Source organism: Xenopus laevis, chromosome 4S (assembly GCF_017654675.1).
Source record: "Xenopus laevis strain J_2021 chromosome 4S, Xenopus_laevis_v10.1, whole genome shotgun sequence".
NCBI lineage: Eukaryota > Metazoa > Chordata > Amphibia > Anura > Pipidae > Xenopus > Xenopus laevis.
In genome coordinates, this window is record NC_054378.1 from 111,857,999 (window position 1) to 111,874,467 (window position 16,469).

A 16,469-nucleotide genomic window follows, 5' to 3' on the forward strand; every position below is an offset into this window, starting at 1 on the left:
ATCCAAGCAAAAGCATTTGATTGAAGTCTCACTCTTGATTTACTGAATAATTTAAAAAATGTGTTATTTTAATGTTCCTTAAAGATGTTCAGGGTTGGACTGGAGCATTGGGGTCCCACTAGGCTGTGAAACCAAGGGCCATCCTAGCAGTCCTCTAAGAAACCTCTGCTCCTCCCCCCGCAGGCATGCGAGAATGCCGACCGTGCATTGCGCCACATCATCATTGGGCTGATTAGGGGAGCAAGTCTGGCCCAGCATGGGGCCCACCGTGTTTTTTTCCGCTGGACCATTCCGACCCTGAAGATGTTCCTTTATCACCAGTCTGAAACAAATCCAGAAAGATACCTCTCTTTCTAAAGGCTACCTTTGCTTCTTGTATATTTCACTAAGATGCGGTGGAGACGCCTGCTGCCATTTACAAACAGCTGAAAGAATCGTTCAAAGTGCAAAAAAAATGGTCAAATACGGCTTTTGGTTCCTGCCTTTGGCTTTGCAAATGAGGTTTCTTGTCTCGACATTGGATACACCACCATGATTAATAGCATTGCTTTGCTAGGGGCCCACCAGAAATACCATAGAACCCAGGCCAGTTTGCTAAACTACTTATACTCCTTTCTTCACTCACCTTCTCTATTGACTCTTTACTGACATTCATTTCTCCTCCCCTCCATTGCTTCTGTTTTCATGGGGAATAAATGTGATATATGTATACAAGGGCATACAATTGGGATGCCAGAGCAATTCCTGGTGGGCATAGTTAGTGAGTAGGGTACTTGTGCCCATCAGGAATTGCTTTGGTATCCAGGTGGTCCAGTCCAACCAATCAGTTTTAGAGCATCATCTTCACTTTCGCTTTTCAGTATCATAAGCTTCGGTGTCTCTAGATTCCTCTAGTCTCATTCTCTCCCCTTAGTAAACTTCAGCTTCTGATAGAATACCGTATAATCCTGACATATCCCTTTAACTCTGTTCCTAATTTATGGCATATTTCCCCTGCTCGTCTGACAAACTTCATTAGACAAAGCGAAGGTTTCTTGACAGGCTGCTGACCGCTAATTCCTGCAGATGTTGCGCCATTCAGGATGAGTTAAGACTAGCGTCAGGCAGATATTTAGGATACAGGGAGAAATAAACCTGACAGACGCACAATAAGATTCATAGGGGCGGCTGGAGGAGATGTAGTTATTGGGCATTGACTCAAGCTAAAAACCTGTCTAAGATATTAAGTCGCATTAGTGATTTCCAATGCATTGCACCTTTCTCAGCACTATAATTGGCCCAGGGTATTACACGGGGGCCTTCTGGGTGGAAGAGATAAAATAAAGCCCCTTTTATATTCTGTAACATCTGTTTGATATTGTCAGTATGCACATGAAGCATGCCCGCCCTGCAGCCTTCCAGCTGTTGTTGAACTGCAGCTCCCAGCATCTCACTGAAAGCTGTAGGAAATCACTGTAACTAGAAATGGCATTACTCAAAACTCTACATATTTCTGGAAGACTTAAAGGAGAATGAAACCGTAAAAATGAATAGAGCTAAAAATGGCATATTTTATATACTGAACTTATTGCACCAGCCTAAAGTTTCAGCTTGTCAATAGCAGCAATGATCCAGGACTTCAAACTTGTCACAGGGGGTCACCATCTTGGAAATTGTCTGTGACACTCACATGCTCAGTGGGCTCTGAGCAGCTGTTGAGAAGCTAAGCTTAGGGTTCGTCACTAATTATCCAGCAGAGAATGAGGTTGGCCTGTAATATAAGCTGATGCTACAGGGCTGATTATTAAATTCTGATGCTAGTTGCACTGGTTTCTGTGCTGCAATGTAGTAATTATCTGTATTAATTACTAATCAGCCTTATATTGTGACATTTCTATTCTATTTTGTGTACTGTATATTGTGAGTGGGTCCCTAAGCTCAGTAAGTGACAGCAGCACAGAGCATGTGCAGTGAATCAGCAGAAAAGAAGATGGGGAGCTACTGGGGCATCTTTGGAGACACAGATCTTTACTGCTAAAGGGCTGTGGTTGCCTTGGGCTGATACAGAAGCACAAAATATAATGTACAACATTTCTAGCCTACTTCTTTAGTTTAACTTTCCTTGTCCTTGAACGCCACAGAAATACAAATATAACAAATGTATTGGTTACTGATTCAAATATGTAGACTGCAAGAACTAAATTAAGGTGCATTTAGGAGGCTGTCTTGTCCTTTCAAGGCTGTTGCTCTAATGATCCGCTCTAGGGCTGTCTGTGTACCTGGGCATACGTAACATGGTTCTACAGAGCCAGGGTCAGGGAATATAAATTACATATTCCTTTCATCTACAAATATTAATTAACATGGGTTACTGTGACCTGGTTCGTCACTTGGCATTTAGACCTGTAGCTAAAGAGAAATGGCTGTGGTGCCCTCTAGTGCTCACACAGTACATTGCTTCACTAGCTATTGGGCAATAAAGGACCAGTAACGCTAGTAAATTAAAATATAATTTTTTTTTGCATGACTTAAAGCTATGAATTTGTATGTCACCCTGGCTTGAATCTTGGCACTGGGATATGGCAGCTCAGTTTGAGTTTGGAGAGAGAAAAAGACCAGTTGCAACATGGCTTTGAGAACTTAACATCTGTAACAAATCGAAAGTTACTTTAGAGGTGAATTTCCCCTTTTAATACAAGCACTGTCACTCATTCTACTCCAGGTTGACAGGGAATGAGTTAAGTGCGGCTTGTCGTGCTCTTCTCTCCCGTTATGCCTCCGCAGCCTGTGATGGGAACATGTCAGCTCTGTGCATGTATAATTAAGACATTCCTTCTGATTAATGTGACAGGTCTGTTATTAATCTGTCTTATTTTAATACAAGTTTAATACAAGTTGCTTGTGTTTAGCATCTAAAAGTGATGCAGTGCTCCCTTCTCCCAGTTTCTTCGTGCCAGATCCTTTGCCCTCCACTGGAGTTTCTATTGCAACTACTCTATCCATATATCTATAATGCTACTTTCCATATGTATATACAGTCATATGAAAAAGTTTGGGAACCCCTCTCAGCCTGCATAATAATTTACTCCACTTTCAACAAAAAAGGTAACAGTGGTTTGTCTTTCATTTCCCAGGAACACCTGAGTACTGGAGTGTTTTATTAACAAAGATGTTTAGTGAAGCAGTATTCAGTTGTATGAAATTAAATCAAATGTGAAAAACTGGCTGTGCAAAATTTTTGTAATTCTGCTAATTTGAATGCATGTAACTGCTCAATAGTGAATACCAGCAACACCAAATTGGTTGGATTAGTTCGCTAAGCCTTGTAATTCATAGGAAGGTGTGTCCAATCATGAGAAAAGGTATTTAAGGTGACCAATTGCAAGTTGTGCTTCTGTTTGACTCTCCTCTGAAGAGTGACAGCATGGGATCCTCAAAGCAACTCTCAAAGAACTGAAAACAAAGATTGTTTAGTTTCATGGTTTATGAGAAGGCTACAAAAAGCTATCTCAGAGGTTTACACTTTCAGCTTCAACTGTAAGGAATGTAATCAGGAAATGGAAGGCCACAGGCACAGTTGCTGTAAAAAACAAGGGAAAGTTGTGCTCACCACTTTTTTAAAACCATTAGGCGGGGGTGCGAATGAGGCTGTGACCACAAAATACATATAGTCAAATACAAGAGTCCTCTGCTGGCCAGCTTAAATATATTGCAATATATGGACAAACAATCCCTGTTTTGTTTAAAGGGTAAGGCATTTTTTAGTATCAGTATGCACAAAATGTCTCTGTCTCAAATATATTGATAATGGGTTGAGTGCAGAGGACTCTTGTATTTGACAGTTGCTGTAAAACCCAGGTCTGGCAGGCCAAGAAAAATACAGGAGCGGCATATGCGGAGGATTGTGAGAATGGTTACAGACAACCCAAAGATCACCTCCAAAGACCTGCAAGAACATCTTGCTGCAGATGGTGTATCTGTACATCGTTCTACAATTCAGCACAATTTGCACAAGGAACATCTGTATGGCAGGGTGATGAGAAAGAAGCCCTTTCTGGACTCACGCAACAAACAGAGTCGCTTGTTGTATGTAAAAGCTCATTTAGACAAGCCACAGTCATTCTGGAACAAAGTGCTTTGGACTGATGAGACAAAAATTTAGTTATTTGGTCATAACAATAAGAGTTTTGCACGGTGGTAGAAGAACGCCGCATTCCAAGAAAAACACCTGCTACCTACTGTCAAATTTGGCAGAGGTTCCATCATGCTGTGGGGCTGTGTGGCTAGTTCAGGGATTGGGGCCCTTGTTAAAGTCGAGGGTCGGGTGAATTCAACCCAATATCAACAAATTCTTCAGGATAATGTTCAAGCATCAGTCACAAAGTTGAAGTTACACAGGGGTTGGATATTCCAACAAGACAATGACCCTAAACACACTTCGAAATCTATAAAGGCATTTATGCAGAGCAGTAGCGTAACTAGGTGGGGGCAGGCCTTGTTGCGGGCCGTGCAGCTGCCCCCCCCACCCACGCTGATTTTCTTTGCGGCTGCAGTCAGCTACATCGGGGCGTGATCTGCTGGGGGGGCCATGCGGGGTGCGGGCCCTGGTCCAATTGCATATATGGCAGCTTTACAGGTATAGGTAAAAGGCAGTCATACGTATATACAGCCCTGAGCCCCCCAGCTGTTAATTCTGGGAGCTGTAGTTTTAGAATGGCCTCATGTATGTTTCCTCTCCCTACGCCATAGACTGGCACATATACTGTAGCCACCTCCATACTGGCTAAGCCCTTGATATGTGGGGGATTCAAAAAGAAAACAAAGACTAGGGATTCTTTCAACTACAAATTGGAAGTATTCATTTTAAAAGCAATGAAAGGAGTGAGAGAGGAGAAGCTCTTGGGAGGGAATGTGGAAATTGGCTTAGCATGGAGCACTTACCATGGGGTAAATACTTAATATATACTAAACCAGATCCGCACTGAGCCTTTTTGAGTTTCACTGATGACAATTCCCTGTACTTCAGTGCAAATGCTGATACCCCCAGGCCTGGATTTGTGAAAAGGCTACAGAGGCCCAGGCCTTGGGTGGCCCAATTTTAGGGGTGACATGCCGCCCAGCAGTATCTACTCCCTAACTGTTACACATCAATGGAGTAAAAGCGTGGAGGTGTGAACTGGCACATAGGCTGGCCGTGAGGCTCCACAAATACTCCAGTACAATACTCCTTTCACTTTGGCTTTTTCGGACATTTAGTGCATAATCATCCAGTTCTCGTGGTCACTGTAAGAGTGGAAGAGCTCCCTCTACTGAGAAGAGAACATTTTTTGCCGCTATAAAGAAACTGTAAACGTGGCAGTTTGTCCCTACGAGAAGAACAGGTGTAACAAGGCAGTAATGCTCTATGGTGCAGCACATATAGACTTGCTTTCATTAAATTCAATCGGCTTCACTCTTCATTTATTGTCTTAAACCAATTAGCCTTTGTTTCCACTTGGAATAAAAATCTAGCCTTATAGAATGAAATAAATGAGGTGTAATAAGGACAGGTGTCTGTCTACCCTAAACTGTAGTCCGTCCTCCCAGGTTAAGATCCTCCTCGCTATTCGCAGGCATAGTGCTGCAATGGTTAGTGCTGGCCTCTTGGGTTCTATTCTACTTTATGCAAAGAGTTTATATGTTCTCCCTGCTCTTGTATGGGTTTTCTGCAGCACCCTGTAGAAACATATGGGAAGTAGTGATGGGCGAATAAATTTGGCAGGTGTGAATTTGCTGCAAATTTCCAGGTTTCGCCGCCAGTGAACAAATCCCGGAAACTGCCACAAATTCGCTGCATCAAAAAAATTTGGGCATGTGCCAGAAAAGTCAGGCAAATAAAAATTGTTGCACGTCAAAATTATTCAGACGCCCATTGACATTTTAATGCGTTTGGACAAACTAGGCGGGTATATATAAATTGTCACGGGTGTTAAAATTGACGCGTTTCAAAATAATTACGGCGCCTATTTGTTTTGCAAATTTTTCACCATTTCACAAATTTTGCGGTGAAGCGAAACAGGACAAATTCGCCCATCGCTAATGGGAAGGTTAATTGACCGTTGTGAATATGATAGGGACTTACAGTAGATTGTAAGCTCCACTGGAGCAGAGGCTGATGTATTATCTTTGTGATGCACTGCAGAATATGGTGGTGCTGTAAAATTATGTTCTTTCAATATTTTGGAAACTTCCATTCTCTTACAATAAACCCCACGGTGGGCGATAATTATAAGCCCACATTTCATGCAGAGTGTGTACCATTAAGCACAGGCCTATGATTCAGCCCTTCCAGCATGTGGATCTGTGCTGCCATTACTGCTCTCATACTGAGCTTATTCTTTCTCTGAGTTCATTTGAGTATCATCATTTTCTCCCACAAAGGGATCTCGGTGCTTGGGCTCTGCGTGATTTATCCCAGCGGGGTGCCTGCTATTCTCCTGGGGGGAAAGTAATGCAGATACGTTGGTTTTTCCCTTTTCTGCAGAGAAAGAGAGCGTGCGTGAGAAATACTAAGCTTAGATGTGCTCTAGCAAAAACATGTTGGTTTTATTGGTATAATAAAGTACTTCCTGTTGTAAAAGAGGATATTAAGTCACCTTGGACTTCCATGACCTTCCGTTGCCTTGTGCTTTACAAATGGTCATGGAACTCCTTGGTGGTTTATAATATTCTTATATTTTATGATACTTTATTCACTATATTCTATATAATAAAGTACAGGTATGGGATACATTATCCGGAAACTCGTTATCCGGAAAGCTCCGAATTACGGAAAGGCTGTCTCCCTTAGCCTCCATTATAATCAAATAATACAGATTTTTCAAATTGATTTCCTTTTTCTCTGTAATAATAAAACAGTAGCTTGTACTTGATCCCAACTAAGATATAATTAATCCTTATTGGAAGCAAAACCAGCCTATTGGGTTTATTTAATATTTACATGATTTTCCAGTAGACTTAATATATGAAGATTCAAATTACAGAAAGATCCATTATCCAGAAACCTCCAGGTCCTGAGCAGTCTAGATAACAGGTCCCATACCTGTACTGGAAGCACTCATTCTATTCAATTTTGTGCCTCAGAACGTGTACAAATATCTCATCCAGGTGGTGATAGGGTAACACGTCTAAAGTGTAGGGAAGTCTATTGGATACATAGATTATATACAACACTACAACCTGAAGGAGTAGAGATTATAATTTATGTAGGGCTTTCTGTAGCATTTTTGCAAATTTGTATAATGATTCTTTTGTGTGTGTATATGTATATGTATATATATGTCTATATATCTATATCTAGTTACCTGTTGCACTTTGATAAAGGCTGGATTCGAGCTGAAACGTTAGTCATGCTCACTAGAGCGGCCACAATTAAAATGTTCTTTATTTCATATATATGTATATATATCGATATATCCTTTATGCTGAAATTCTGCTTTAATTAAAAGCTCTTCTACTAGAGTGCTAGGGGGTTACACATGTGTGACTTGTCCCATAGGATTTAATGGATCTGAATGTAAGCAGTGCACAATCACTGTTTGTAATGGAGTAGCAAAACCACAATACCATGGGAATTGAACAAAGTGAAGTGATGAAGGGGGTGGACGCATCTGAAACATCACGTGTGACCTTTCCCTATTCCTCCCTACTCCCCTTTTTTATCTGTAAGGCAATGATCGAATAAAATTGATCATGATGTGAAGACGAGCTGCACATTGGAAGAATGCTTTGCTGATTGGGGATGTGAATTACCATGGAGATTCTGGTAGATTAGTCACCCGGCAACAAATCGCCTCTTCTTCGGGCGACTAAACTCCCAAACTGTCGTCCCGCTGGCTAGAAAGCAGAGGAGTCATTCGGCATTTCTCTGGTCAGTTCTAAGCAGAGCAACATCACATGACTTTCCTCTTCTCAATAACTTAATTTCTGATTTTAGAAATGAAGCTGCCACGTGACCGTTTATAGCACTGCAGGAAATAAAGGACAGATCTGCAACTAATGTTGGCATAGGGCATGTGGACATTTTAGTGAAAACCACTGCTCAATCTAAGGATGTAACTATAGAGGAAGCAGACCCTGCGACTGCTGAGGGCCAAGGAAGTAAAAGGGTCCAGTGAAAGAAAACCGGGTCCTAATATGATTTTGCTGTGGGTCTGGTAGCTTCTAGTTTTGCCTGTGCCCTGTTATTCTGCATTGTTGGTTCCCCAGATCATTCTGCAGTTCTGGCTTGTGAGCGTGTATTTTCTGTGTGACATCCTTCCTGAGTTAAGAGGCACCCGGTGCTTCTATTAGCCGGCGTAGGGAAGCAATTTTCCTCTCCATTACTCGCCTCCTGGTATTTTTAGCAAAACTGAGTGGAATCGGCCAAATAAGAACTGTTTGTCCACATCGCTGAAATGCCTCCTACATTATCTTGCTCTCAGCAAAAACTGCTGCATTGCACTAAAAAAGGAGACCGCCTGTCAAGGGGATGCTTTCCCAGAACCAGGCACTGGTTGGGCTGCTGTTGGGGTATCCAAAAAACAGGCATTACTAGTGGTGTGTTATGTTTTTACTTTGTATACCGACATGCGGCACAATTCTGTGTAAATTAAACTTGTGTAGAAGGTGGGATAGTTGCCAGAGTATGCAGGTGGGAATAGGGATCCACGTTCCCCCCCCCCCCATCCATAAATAAACCTGAAATATAGTGGGACATTATAGTGGGACATTATAGTGGGACATTATAGTGGGACATTCACTAAGATTCGTTGTTGTGCCATCGTCCGCTTCGCCGCACTTCGCCAGGCGTATTCGCCAGCGCTACGCAAATTCACTAAAATCCGAAGTTGCACTCAGGGTAAGCAAAGTTACAATAGCGATGGTTAATTTGCATACGGCGCCAAATTGAAGTTACAATGGAGGTATATCCACAAGCCTGGGAAACCTTCAAAACAGCAAATATAATTTTTATTTTGCCCTACACATGTGCCCACTGTATAGTTAAGATGCCATGAGTTAGGAAATGTAGGGGGGAAGGAGGGGAGCCCCAAAAAATTTTTCGATCTTTTTCAGCCTATCACTCATAAAAAATGAAAAAACGCCAGCGTTTTTTGGGACTTAGAAAAATGTTTAACTTTTTTTGAAGCAATCCCTATCTACTCTATTGCACTTCGCCTGGTCTGAGGTGGCGAAGGAAGTCTGGAGTAAAAGGTAGCGTTCAGAATAATTTGCGCGTCAGTGAAATTGCGTAGTTACGTCCGTTGCACAAGGGTGCGAAGTAAGACTAGCAAATTTATGCCAGCCTCTGTTAGTGAATCGGCGAATTAATGAAAATGTGCTACGCTGGTGCATTCACGCTAACGTTAGGCGCTTCGTCTTTTAGTGAATTTGCCCCATAGAGAGTGGAACACTTCTGCTTTGATACTGCTATTAGCCAGCAGATGGCACTGTTGCAATTGCAGCTGTTACTTGGGGCATCTTTTTGTATTTTGCTGCAGGGCAAATGCTGTATATAGAGCAGATGTGAATTGATGCACCACATGCTATATATGTGAGATGTGGAAGCAGAACTGGGATCTAAACTAATTATATTAAGGGGGTAATTTACTAAACTCTGAATTGCAAAAATCACGAAAAATTTGTGATTTTATTTTTATAAAACCTGACTTTTTAAAATAATCAAATTTTTTGGAATTTATTAAACCCGGAGGATGGAAAAGTCAGAATCTGAAAATACGGCATCTCCGACCTGTTGAGGTTGCATCTAAGTCAATGGGAGATGTCCCAATGATTTTTTGATGTGCGCTGGGTTTCTTGCAAAACCCCAAAGTTTTCAGGTGAAAAAAATTTGAAATTCAGATTTTTTTCCCGCAAAGCAAATTTTCAGAAAAAAAGTATAATAAATAAGGGTAAAAAACCGAGTAGATTTGATTGGAGTTTTCAGGGGAAAATGTTGAGATAAAATCGGGACTTTTATAAATAACCCCCCATACTGTCTAGCTTCCTTATATCTCCTTGCTCTATGGCTATCCATTATAAATGTATCTGACACGCTCTCCCTATAAAAATCATTTTTACTTTGTCTAAACAACATATGCAGTTCAATTTTGAAGCTGTTCCATCCTCTGTGTTACAGTTGCTACTGAAAGCCCTGGCAGTTCCGACATGAAACCATGTTGCAGAGGTCCGCTGAGAAATAGTGATGGGCGAATTTGTCTCGTTTCGCTACAAATTTTGCGTATTCCCTGCAAAATTCACGAAACTGGCGAAATATTAGTGAAACTGCGATTTTGACGCTGGCGACAATTCACCCAGCGGCAAAGTTGATGCTGACGCTCATTAAAGTCAATGGGCGTCCGTTAATCATCGCCGGCGTCAGAACTGTCGCTGGCGTCAAAATTTTGATGCCGGGGGGGTTTTCGCTGCAGATTTATTTGCCGACAGCAAATGCGCAAATTCGCCCATCACTACTGGTAAACAAAGCTGTTACAAAGAATGTATGTTTGGCTTCAGAAAAAAAGCTTTGCTTATTTTTCAATTGCATTCCTAATGAATGTATATTGGATTCCACTTCCAGTGCTGTTTTGGGGGGGTCCCCTTTAAATCACAAACATAGTGAGATTTTGGCCATTGCAACTCCCAAATGGTGAATGTTTACAAGTGGGCCTTAATAAAGGAACGGTAACACCAAAAAATGAAAGTATTTTAAAGGAATGAAAATATAATGTACTGCTGCCCTGCACTAGTAAAACGGTTGTATTTGCTTCAGAAACACTACTATAGTTCATATAAACAAGCTGCTGTGCAGCAATAGTAATTGGAAAAAGGCTATATGGCACAGGTTAAATAGCAGATAACATCATTATGTTCTACAGAGCTTATCTGCTATCTACTGTGTAACCTGAGCCTTTTCTCCTTTGAATGGCTGCCCCCATTGCTACACAGCAGCTTGTTTATATAAACAATAATAGAGTTTCTGAAGCAAACACACCAGTTTTACCAGTGCAGGGCAACACTGCATTATATTTTTATTACTTTAAAACACTTTAATTTTTTGATGTTACTGGTGCTTTAAAAAAAACATCAGAGGAAGAAGCAGTGATCTGTTCTTTTTAATGTCCTCTTTTTGTACAAAAATGGAGATTCCATGATTTATTTGTGCTTTCCATTTCTGATTTGAGACGGCTGAGCCTACGGTCCTGGGAATTGTGACAACTGTATATTGCACAAACCTTTCATATGTTTACCCTTCCTTCTGTAACTGATCTGAGCTTGAAATATTGACTTCATGTCGGCAATCTGATGTGTTCAAAGCATTCAAGTCACTTTTATAGCAATAAAAAATGACGTTACTGGCAGCTGTTACAGTTGCACTTACTCACAGTTCCCAAAGACTCCACTGAGAGGCGCTGAAACCTATAAAGGGATCTGATCATGGATTGTGATGTCAATGAAAAAGCAGAAAATTAATCTTTTATGCAGATTATATTGCTCAGTTTTATGAACTTCTGTATGAACCATTATGATTTAAAGCTCTCCATCTTTTGTATTCATCTGTTGGCACAGTGTGTGGAGTGCAGTGCTTGTTCCTGCCCTGTACAAAGCATCACGCTTTATTGCTCTTGGGACACAGGAGCGTCAATAATGCTTGCGCCTTTAAGGCTGCAAGTTCATTTATGTGCCCTCTAGGTGAGGAATTTTCTTGATCAAATAGTTGCCCTTGAAAGGGCCTCAATTAACAATTCCCCTGCTCCGGAGACACAAGACAGCCTTGTTCTTAACTCCTGCAAATGGCTAATATCTTGAAACCTAGAAAAGAATGTGAATTGCTCAGTAGAACAGAAGGATCCTTTTGAATGACAGATGCTGCACCCTGATGGCACCCCGTTTGCCATCTAATTCTTCCCTGGATTGCTGGGGGGCATGCAGGATAAAACAGGAACAATATACATTGCTATGAAACTTTTAAAACAATCAATTAAATTTCCAGACTGTTTGTCTCGATGAAATGTTAACGCTTTCCTGCAGTTCTCTCCATGACATATAAACCATATGGGGATGCAACAAATCCACTATTTTGGATTCGGCCGAGCCCCCGAATCCTTTGTGAAAGATTTGCCGAATGCCGAACCGAATCCTAATTTGCATATGCAAATTAGGGGTGGGAAGGGAAAAACATTTTTTACTTCCTTGTTTTGTGACAAAAAGTCCCATGATTTCCCAGCCTCTAATTTGCATATGCAAATTAGGATTCGGATTCGGTTCGGCCGGCCAGAAGGATTCGGCCGAATCCTGCTGGAAAAGGCCGAATCCTGGATTCGGTGCATCCCTAAAACCATATCATTGTGCTGTTCTGCAGGCAAGTGCAGCAGGGAGCACAATGCAATTTGCACTCTATTTAAAGGAGAATTAAACCCTAAAAATAAATGTGGCTAAAAATGACATATTTTATATACTGAACTTATTGCACCAGCCTAAAGTTTCAGCTTGTCAATAGCAGCAATGATCCAGGACTTCAGACTTGTCACAGGGGGTCACCATCTTGGAAAGTGTCTGTGACACTCACATGCTCAGTGGGCTCTGAGCAGCTGTTGAGAAGCTAAGCTTAGGGCTCGTCACTAATTATCCATCAGAAAATTAGGTTGGCCTGTAATATAAGCTGATGCTACAGGGCTGATTATTAAATTCTGATGCCAATTGCACTGGTTTCTGTGCTGCCATGTAGTAATTATCTGTATTAATTACTAATCAGCCTTATATTGTGACATTTCTATTCTATTTTGTGTACTGTATATTGTGAGTGAATCAGCAGAAAAGAAGATGGGGAGCTACTGGGGCATCTTTGGAGACACAGATCGTTACTGCTAAAGGGCTGTGGTTGCCTTGGCATGGTACAGAAGCCCAAAACATAATTTACAACTCTTCTACCCTACTTAATTAGTTAGGCTTTAGTTCTCATTTAAGGGGCGTTAATCACACTGGTTCGTTTTGAAGTCTCAGGGGAGTTTTTTTTCCAGTACTTGCTTCACGTTCAGAAGAAAGGATTCTCATAACAGATGTGAAAACTTCATGTAAATCTGCAGTGTATCTCGGTATTTTGAAGTTGTAGCTCTATTTAAAGGGAAAGCTCAGCTGAAATGTAATTTGCAAAAGAAACTCTAGCACCCTGCTGTAATTCTTTTTGTAATGAAATACAGGTCTATGGCAGAAAGTATGTTAATGACGGTAGAAACGATTCCTGGAAGCACTGTGGGTTGCCACACATGAATGACTCAAGCAGAACCACCCACATGTCTTCCCATTAAATCCAATGGGAGACAACTGCAGTGTGCCACTTAAATCTACAGTAACTAATGTAAGGATTGTTACCCCAGCCACCTGGGAGCAGATTAGATTATATGCTTACAGAATCTTCACTTTCTCTACTAATTCTCCTAAAACAAGAATCCATGACATGTAAGAAAATAAAGTGAATTTTTAGTTCCAGGTATATATTAATAACATTTGTTTGCCTTGTGTTTGGAAAAATCAGTTTATTGATTTTGAGAGGTTAACAATAGTAACTCTATGGCTTTTGGTGTCTGTTTATCTTTTAGGGGCAGATTTATCAAGGGTCGAAGTGAATTCGAGGGAATTTTCGAAGTAAAAAAAATTGAAATTCGAAGTAATTTTTTTAATACTTCGACCATCGAATAGGATACTACGACTTTGAATTTACTTCGACTTCGATTCAAAGAAAAAAACGGTTGCCTATTCGACCATTCGATAATCAAAGTACTGTCTCTTTAAAAAAACTTCGACTTCAATACTTCGCCAACTTAAACCTGCCGAAGTGCTATGTTAGCCTATGGGGACCTTCCAGAGCAATTTTCTACGTTTTTTTGTATCCAAAGGAAAATCGTACGATCGTACAATAGAATCGTTCGAAACGTACGATTCAAAGTACGATCGGAGTATGATCGTACTACGATCGGAATACGATCGTACGATGAATAAAATTGTCCAACTTCGAATTCGAATGTCGGAGGATTCTATTCAATGGTCGAATTTCGAAGTATTTTCCACTTCGAAATTCGACCCTTGATAAATCTGCCCCTTAGTATTGAGACAAAGGGAGAATATAATGGATACAAGTAGACTTTATCAAGAATGGTAATATATGAATCTGCTCACTTTTAGTATATGTTTTGGCATGTGAATATGTAGCAAAGCAGAAAATTAAGCAGTCAAGAAGAGTCAGACAGGCAGTGGCAATGTAAGTCCTTGCTCCATGCCATGGTCCTTTTCCATCATGTTAACCGGAAAAGTTAGGTTGATCGGGCCAAGTAGACCCCAAGAGTGACTATTATAGTTACATAGTTAAGTTGGGTTGAAAAAAGACCAAAGGCCATCAAGTTCAAACCATCCAAATGAAACCCACCCCTCCATACACTCACATAAACTACAGGTATATAGTGAATAAAGTACCCCCTTTTGTAAAATATAAGGATATTATAAGTTACCGAGGAGTTCCATGACCATATAAAAACACGAGGCCGAAGGCCGAGTGTTTTTATACAGGTCAGGAAACTCCGAGGTAACTTGTAATATCCTCATATTTTACAACTGGGGGTACTTTATTTATTATAATACACAAGTTTCGGTGAGTCATGTGACAGAAATGACATCAGAACTCACCGTTTATAACTGATGACATCAGAACTCACCGTTTATAAGGATATAATTTACAGGATATTCATGGCATTTGTGTATTATATATATATATATATTATCTAAAATTTATACTAATTGTAGATTTTAGTATCACTAGTAGCCTTGGATATTGTTTGTCCAAGAAATCATCCAAGCCATTCTTAAAGGCATTAACTGAATCAGCATCACAACATCACCCGGCAGTGCATTCCACAACCTCACTGTCCTGACTGTGAAGAACCCCCTACGTTGCTTCAAATGAAAGTTCTTTTCTTCTAGTCTAAAGGGGAGGCCTCTGGTACGGTGATCCACTTTATGGGTAAAAAGGTCCCCTGCTATTTGTCTATAATGTCCTCTAATGTACTTGTAAAGTGTAATCATGTCCCCTCACAAGCGCCTTTTTTCTAGAGAAAACAACCCCAACCTTGACAGTCTACCCTCATAATTTAAGTCTTTCATCCCTCTAACCAATTTAGTTGCACTTAGTCTCTGCACTCTCCCCAGCTCATTTATATCCCTCTTAAGGACTGGAGTCCAAAACTGCCCCCATACTCCAGGTGAGGCCTTACCAGGGACCTATGATTGTTCTTCTTTCTTGCTATGTTATTGGATTATGGGAAACCACAAAGACCTTCTAAAGGGAAACTGTGCTTTCTAAACCAAGTAGCTGTTTCTAGATAATCCAGAGCTTTAGGGTACAAAGGCAGAAGTTCAAGTACCCACAAAAAAAGGTGGGTAACCTAGGGGTTGCCAGTAGAATTTCCGAATGTGACTGTAGATGAAGGTCTTATCTATACCTTTTATGGTGATACTGTTGCTATATAGCCGCAGTCCCTTTCTAAAGGATTCTATTATGATACAGTGCATTATTTTTCTTTTTTTCCTTTCATTTGCTCATCATTTACAAAACGCTGTTGCACAGAGCAAAGCCCCCAACCACTGTCAGCAGGTGAAGTTGTATTTCAGAGGGGCGTCTGGTTACAGGGCAGCTGCTGGCACCTCTCACAACAGCTGCTCTGGACTTGCATGTGATCCAACTATGTTTTACCGCAAACAGACAAACACAACCCAGCCCGCATTTAACCTTTTAGATTAGCATAGAATGGCATTCATATAGTGCTAACCAGGTAGATTCTGTATTTCCACCTTGTGTTGGCAGAGTAGCACCAATCACTTGTGCCCGGGACTCCAACTATCGGTTACAGGGGCCGCCTTTATTTAAAACATTGAAGTGCACATTAATATTGTGGAACAAATTTTTGGATATTGGATAAAACTCAGCCATGTGCACAGAGATGTAACTTGAAGGGGCAAATTCACTAAAGGACGAAGCACCTAACGCTAGCGTGAATGCGCCAGCGTAGCGCATTTTCGTTAATTCGCCGATTCACTAACGGACGCTGGCATAAATTCACTAGTGTTCGCACCCTTACGCCTGGCGAATTTGTGCAATGGACGTAACTATGCAAATTCACTGACGCGCAAATTATTCTGAACGCTACCTTTTACGCCAGTCTTCCTTCGCCACCTCAGACCAGGCGGAGTGCAATAGAGTAGATAGGGATTGCTTCAAAAAAAGTTAAAAATGTTTCTAAGTCCCAAAAAACACTGGCGTTTTTAAATTTTTTATGGGTGATAGGCTGAAAAAGATCGAAAATTTTTTTGGGGCTACCCTCCTTCCCCCCTACATTTCCTAACTCATGGCAACTTAACTATACAGTGGGCACATGTGTAGGGCAAAATAAAAATTTTATTTGGTGTTTTGAAGGTTTCCCAGG

The 16,469-nt window shown here is 40.9% G+C and overlaps 1 protein-coding gene across 6 annotated transcripts in view; it reads left to right on the top strand.

The window, feature by feature from the left end:
- LOC108715865 (glutamate receptor-interacting protein 2-like) overlaps positions 1-16,469 on the top strand; it is a 114,089-nt gene that overhangs the window by 34,371 nt on the left and 63,249 nt on the right. The gene's annotated exons all lie outside the window — the stretch shown is intronic.